This window comes from Rattus norvegicus, chromosome X, assembly GCF_036323735.1.
Source record: "Rattus norvegicus strain BN/NHsdMcwi chromosome X, GRCr8, whole genome shotgun sequence".
In the NCBI taxonomy this organism is placed as follows: Eukaryota; Metazoa; Chordata; class Mammalia; order Rodentia; family Muridae; genus Rattus; species Rattus norvegicus.
The window spans coordinates 17668487-17675588 of record NC_086039.1 but is presented as its reverse complement, the minus strand read 5'-3'; the positions used below and the strand labels follow the sequence as shown (position 1 = coordinate 17675588).

The following is a 7102-nucleotide window of genomic DNA, read 5'->3' as shown; positions in this document are numbered from 1 at the left end:
GATTAAAACAAAAAAAGAGGGGCAGGAAAAATAGCCAATTTTTTAAAAAAGTAGCCATGAAAAGTGGTGCGAGGTATATGGGGTTTTTGGTAAAGTTCATTTTATAAATTTAAGTCAGCACTTTCCCCATTGAATAAGAGTCTTCCTCCAGGCTGGAGAGATGGCCAAGTGGTTGAAAGCACTGGCTGTGGTTCCAGAGGTCCCTGATTCAATTTCTACATCCACATGGCAGCTCACAAGTTCCTGTAACTGCTGTTCCTAGGGAACACAACACCTTCATTCAGACATACATGTAGGCAAAACATCATTGCACATCAAAATAAAGAAGTTATTTTTTTTAATTCTTCCATCTTCCTTGTGTAGAAAAAGGAGGAACTTTCACACATGTAAATTTCCTTTATAAGTGTAATTTTCCTTTACAGAATAACTGTTGGCTCCAATGTCTTTTAACTCAAAATAATCCATATTGATTAACATAAGGCTAATTAGGTTATTGAGGGAGAGAACAGGTAGACTCTTTTGTTCTCGTGAAAAACTCATTTGTTTTGGGATCTATCTTCTTCCCTAACTTCTGAGTGTGATTCTGTAACATTTAACATAACACTTCCCATTTTGGTTTGTTCAGTCTTTGGGGCCTTAGTAACGTAAATCCATCCAAACCCCTAGGCTCTCACAATTTGTTCAACAAATCCTAAGTGTAAGATCATCTCTGTTGAATGAAAAGAAAATATCTTTTTGTCATAACTCTTCTTATTCTCGGAGAGATCTGTGTAACAATAAGTGGATTTTTTTACTGGAAACATTTTCTTGATGAGACCCCACCAGCCGCACAAAGTACTCCTGGCATTAAGCATCTTCCTCCTTGGCAATACCATCTTTCTTGAGTGGTCCCGTGAATGCTTTCTTCTCCATAGTCTGGAAGCGAGCATGTCCAAACTTGGAGGTGGTGTCAATGAACTTCAGGTCAATTTTCTCCAGAGCCTGACGTTTGGTCTGGACCAGCAAGGACTTCCAAAGAGTAAGCACTCACTTCTTGGTTCCCACCACACAGCCTTTGAGCATGATGAAGTCATTGGTCACCTCACCATAATGGACAAAGCCACCCAGTGGGTTGATGCTCATGTCAGATAGGTGGATGCATTGTTCTTGATCAGTTTACCATCCTCAATGAGGTAGCCTTGACCAATCTTGTAAATCTTATTAATCTCTGTTCTGTCATGGTAGCCTTTCTGCCCAGCTCGAGCCACAGAGAAGGATACACCAGCAGGGTGCCAAGCTCCAATACAGGCAACTTTGCACAGACCTATATGGGTCTCTCTGGGCAGCTTCTTTGTATGCCAACGACTGGTCACCCCTTTGTAGCCTTTGTCTTTTGTCACGCCGATGACGCCATTCATCTCAGTTCACAGGGACCTGCTGCTCCAGCCTCTCTCGGGCCCAGTCTAGCTTCTCAGTCACAGTGCCCCCATTCACCCGGATCTCCATCAAGTGTGCCTTCTTCTGGCGCGGAGGAGGCAGACGCGTCTGAGTGTGGTCAATTATCCAGATGGCCTGGCAATACTTCTCCATGCTTTTGAAGTCCTTCTCGAACTGCTTCTTGCCTGTGTCACCTCGCCATTTCTTACAGTATTTGGTAAAAGCCTTCTTCTTAGATTTGTGCCAGTTCTTGTAGAAATGCCTTTTACACTCATCACTGATGTGCTCTGCAAATACAGTCTTGAAGGTCCGGAGGCCTTGTGAGGTTTCTACATATCCCATAATGCCCGCAACCACCATCGGTGGGGTTTCCACAGTGGTCACAGCCTCCACGACTTCTTTCTTGGTCACCTTAGATCCCGGCCGGTGAACTTCCCAGACGATGTGGGTCATGCCAGCCTTGTACCCTAGAAAGACTGTGAGGTGAACAGGCTTGGGAGGGTCATCCTTAAGGAAGCTCTTCACTTTCCCACGATGCCGACTGCTGCGCTTCCGAGACAAGAAGCCCAAGGACCCATGCCTAGGAGCTGAGAATCTCCTGTGAGACATCTCGCTGCCACACGTCGCCAATACAGCCAGATTTTTTTATTAATCATTTTATTTCGTTTACATTTCAAATAATATCCTTCCCGGTTAGCCCTCCACCAACCCGCATGCAATCCCCCCTCACCTTCCTCTCCTTTGCCTCTGAGGGTGCTCCTCAACCCATTCACCCACTCCTGCTTCCCTGCCCTGGCATTCCTCTCTATACTGGAGGATCCAGCCTTGACAGGACCAAGGGCCTGTCCTCTCACTAATGCCCAACAAGGCCATCCTCTGCTACATATGCAGCTGGAGCCATGGTCCCCCCATGTGTACTCTTTGGTTGGTGGTTTAGTTGCTGGTAGCTCTGGGACGTCTGGTTGGTTGGTATTGTTGTTCTTCCTATATGGGGTTGCAAACCCCTTCAGCTGCTTCAGTCCTTCTCCTAACTCCTCCATTGGGGTCCCCGGACTCAGTCCAATAATAAACAGATTTTTAAAGATTTATTTTTAATTATGTAGGTTTGTATATGTGTGTGTGTTTGTATGTGTGTGTGTGTTTGTGCATGCGTGTGCGTGTGTATATAAGTGCACATGCACACAGAAGCCCAGATAGATCCCTTGGGTTATGAGGTGACTTACTCCAGTGCTAGGAATGAAACTTAGGTCCTTAGAGCAGTGTGCACTTTTAGCCACTAATACTAACCCTCCCACTACAATTGACAGATTATCAAGATAAAAACATACTGTTATTTATTACCGTTATTTAATAATAAGTTTCGTGTGGCACAGGAGCCTTAAGTAAATGAAGATCTGGAGAGATAGCTAAACTTAAAATGTTTGGCCCTCATAGAGGCAAAAATATCAGGTTTGATGAAATGTCTTGCAGTAATGATGTTGATGGAACAATACAGTGTCTGAAAAAATTTTTTTAAATCATATGTAAAGGGAGGTTTTTTTCACTAAGGTCTTGTTCATCAATTTGCTTCAGCACTCAGGAGGCAGAGGCAGAATGCTCTCACGTTCACGTCAAACAAGACAATAAAGAAGGCCAGGGGGTAATTGTTGGATAGAAGGTATGTGTGAGATTTCCAGGTCCCGAGAGGAAAGGGAGATACAGGGAAAGAGAGGGGGTCATATTTATTAGGAAAGACAGAGTGTCATATTTATTATTATTCTACACATCCCTCCACCTTAAGAAACAAAGACACCCATATCTTATGAGCAGAGAGAGTAGCTCTCAATTAACCTATATAATCCTATTCAGGGGAGTATCAGAGTGTCTTTCCTACAGTGACCATTTCTAAAATTATTTCAGTCAAAATATTCAATGTACCTAGATGGTATCCTCTAGGAGTTGCTTGTCCTTTCCCGCTATGATGGAGCTCCACGAACTAAAGACTTAAAAATTCAAAATCAAGCCTTGTCTTCCAACTAAGCATGGAGTCACACACACAGCTCTCAGGAGGCAGAGGTAGAATGCTCTCAAGTTCATGCTCAAACAAGACAAAACCCTTAGCTTTTACCCTAAATATGCTGAAATAAAGCAAGGAGAAGAATGGTAGACACACAAAGAAGAAGGGGAGAAGTAAAGTTGCCCTATTGGCATGTTTTGATCCTATCCTTTAACTAACTATCCTAAAGAATCCACCAGAAAATTCATGGTCCTGATAAACACTTTTCACAAAATAGTAGGATACAAAATAGACATAGAAAAATCTAATAGCTTTTCCTTTTTTTTTTTAAGAATATTTTTTCATCTTTATTAACTTGGGTATTTCTTATTTACATTTTTTTAAAGATTTATTTATTCATTTATTATATATGAGTACACTGTAGCTGTCTTCAGACACACCAGAATAGGGCATCAGATCTCGTTACAGATGGTTGTGAGCCACCATGTGGTTGCTGGGAATTGAACTCATGACCTTTGGAAGAGCAGCCGGGTGCTCTTAACCGCTGAGCCATCTCTCCAGCCCCCTCTTATTTACATTTTGATTGTCATTCCCTTTCCTGGTTTCCAGGCCAACATCCCCCTAACCCCTCCTCCTCCTCTTCTCTATGGGTGTTCCCCTCCCCATCCTCCCCCCATTACCACCCTCCCCCCAACAATCACATTCTCTGGGGGTTCAGTCTTGGCAGGACCAAGGGCTTCCCCTTCCACTGGTGCCCTTACTAGGCTATTAATTGCTACCTATGAGGTTGGAGCCCAGGGTCAGTCCAAGTATAGTCTTTAGGTAGTGGCTTAGTCCCTGGAAGCTCTGGTTGGTTGGCATTGGTGTTCATATGGGGTCTCGAGCCCCTTCAAGCTCTTCCAGTCCTTTCTCTGATTCCTTCAATGAGGGGCCCGTTCTCAGTTCAGTGGTTTAATGATGGCATTCGCCTATGTATTTGCTGTATTCTGAGTGTGTCTCTCAGGAGAGATCTACATCTGGTTCCTGTCAGCCTGCACTTCTTTGCTTCATCCATCTTGTCTAATTGGGTGGCTGTATATGTGTGGGCCACATGTGGGGCAGGCTCTTAATGGGTGTTCCTTCTGTGTCTGTTCTAAACTTTTCCTCCCTATTCCCTCCCAAGGGTATTCTTGTTCCCCTTTTTTTTTTTTTTTTTTTGGTTCTTTTTTTTTTCGGAGCTGGGGACCGAACCCAGGGCCTTGCGCTTCCTAGGTAAGCGCTCTACCGCTGAGCTAAATCCCCAGCCCCTCTTGTTCCCCTTTTAAAGAAGGAGTGAAACATTCACATTTTGGTCATCCTTCTTGAGTTTCATGTGTTCTGTGCATCTAGGGCAATTCAAGCATTTGGGCTAATAGCCACTTATCAATGAGTGCATACCATGTGTGTTTTTCTGTGATTGGGTTACCTCACTCAGGATGATATTTTCCAGTTCCATCCATTTATGAATTTCATAAAGTCATTGTTTTTGATAGCTGAGTAATATTCCATTGTGTAGATGTACCCCATTTTCTGTATCCATTCCTCTGTTGAAGGGCATCTGGGTTCTTTCCAGCTTCTGGCTATTATAAATAAGGCTGCTATGAACATAGTGGAGCATGTGTCTTTGTTATATGTTGGGGCATCTTTTGGGTGTATGCCCAAGAGAGGTATAGCTGGGTCCTCAGGTAGTGCAATGTCCAATTTTCTGAGGAACCTCCAGACTGATTTCCAGAGTGGTTGTACCAGTCTGCAATCCCACCAACAATGGAGGAGTGTTCCTCTTTCTCCACATCCTCGCAAGCATTTGCTGTCACCTGAGTTTTATATCTTAGCCATTATTTATTTATTTTATGTATATGAGTACACTGTCGCTGTCTTCAGACACACAAGAAGAAGGCATCAGATCTCATTACAGATGGTTGTGAGCCACCATGTGCTTGCTAGGAATTGAACTCAGGACTTCTGGAAGAGCAGTCAGTGCTCTTAACTGCTGAGTCATCTCCCCAGCTTTTCTATATGCCAATAAAGAACTTCCTAATTTAAAAAAAAGAGTGAGGAAAAATATCCCATTCACAATAGTTTAAACATACCTGGAGGAACTAACTAAAGAAGTAAAAGACCTGTAACAATTAAAAAACTATAAGATAGTTTAAAAATGGAGAAAACTCTAGCACTGACAGAATATATATTGTGAATATATATTCCCAAAAGCCATCCACGAAATTACTGTAATCCTCACCGAAATTCCAATGACATCTGTAGTAAACCTTTAATGGAGTTTTCCACACTATCCTGCTGTATGAACTGTGTTCCTATAGAACCTTGTTTGTTACACCAGGAGGAATGCCTCCCCCTGCTCCAGGAATGCTCCAGGGAAAATGGTTCCTCTCCTCTCCTTAGAGATCAGTTGCAGTTTACCACATTCAAGGAAGTTATGCAAACAGCCCCCATTAGGCCCGGAGACTTTCTGTCTCTTGGACACACCTGGTGTCACTGATAAGACATTCTCTGCCCCTCCCTGCTTTCAACTCTACTCTGAGCTATCCAAATAAGGCTCTCTGGTGCAGCATACCCTGGAGTCCCTTGGTTCTGTTTAATCTCAAATTCAACTTCGGTTCTTCCATACAGATCACGGGTGGATTTTTCAATAGCATGTTCATAGAACTAGAGGGAAAAAATCAGATGAAAATACAAAACACTCTCAATAGCCCAAGAAATCATAACCAATAAGAGAAATGTTAGAGATATCACAACATCTGTCCTCAAATTATGCTATGGAGCCATAGACAAAGACAACATGGTATTGCCATAGAAACAGTCATGTAGACCAATGGAATATAACAGAAGATCTAGAAATAAACTCATGGAGCTATAGTTACCTGATCTTCAACAAAGGTACCAAAAGCAGACATTGTAGATAAGATAAGTTTTAAATAATGGTGTTGAGAAAACTGAATACCCACATGTAGAATGATGAAGCCAGCTACCTATCTCTCAGACTGACACTAATTAAGGAGACTGGAGACTCAGTTGGTAAACTGCTTCCTTAAAAGCACGAGAACCTGAGTTTGATGCCAACCATACATGTAAAAAGTCAGGTATTGCTCTTACCGCCATCTTGGCAGCTTTGGAGGCCTGCTGGGAACAGGACTTCTAAAAATAAAAAAAAAGCAAGTATATCTGGAAGGCTGTGGCGCAAGGCCATTTTTGCTGGCTGCAAGGGAGGTCTCCAGAACCTATGAGAGCACACAGCTCTTCTTAAAATCGAAGGTATTTATGACCGAGATGAAACTGAGTTCTACTTAGGTAAGAGATGTGCTATGTGTACAAAGCAAAAAACAATACAGTGACTCCTGGAGGCAAACCAAACAAAACCAGAGTGATCTGGGGAAAAGTAACTCGGGCCCATGGAAACAGTGGTATGGTTCGTGCCAAATTCCGAAGCAACCTTCCTGCAAAGTGATGCTGTACCCATCCCAGATGTAAACTAATAGAGGGTAAATAAATAAAAGTAGATGTGTGCTTTTGTTAAAAAAAAAAGAAAGAAAGAAAGAAAGAAAGAAAAGAAAAGAGAAGAAAAAAGCCACTTATTGTAATGTGCATGTGTAATCTCCATTTGTGAAAAGCAGACAGGCTCAGGACACCCATACACAGTAAATAAACAAAAATGTT

The 7102-nt window shown here is 42.5% G+C and overlaps 1 pseudogene; it reads right to left on the bottom strand.

Moving 5' to 3' along the window:
* Positions 1-846: 846 nt before the first annotated feature.
* Positions 847-2407, bottom strand: Rpl3-ps5 (ribosomal protein L3, pseudogene 5; annotated as a pseudogene).
* Between the last annotated feature and the right edge of the window lie 4695 nt (positions 2408-7102).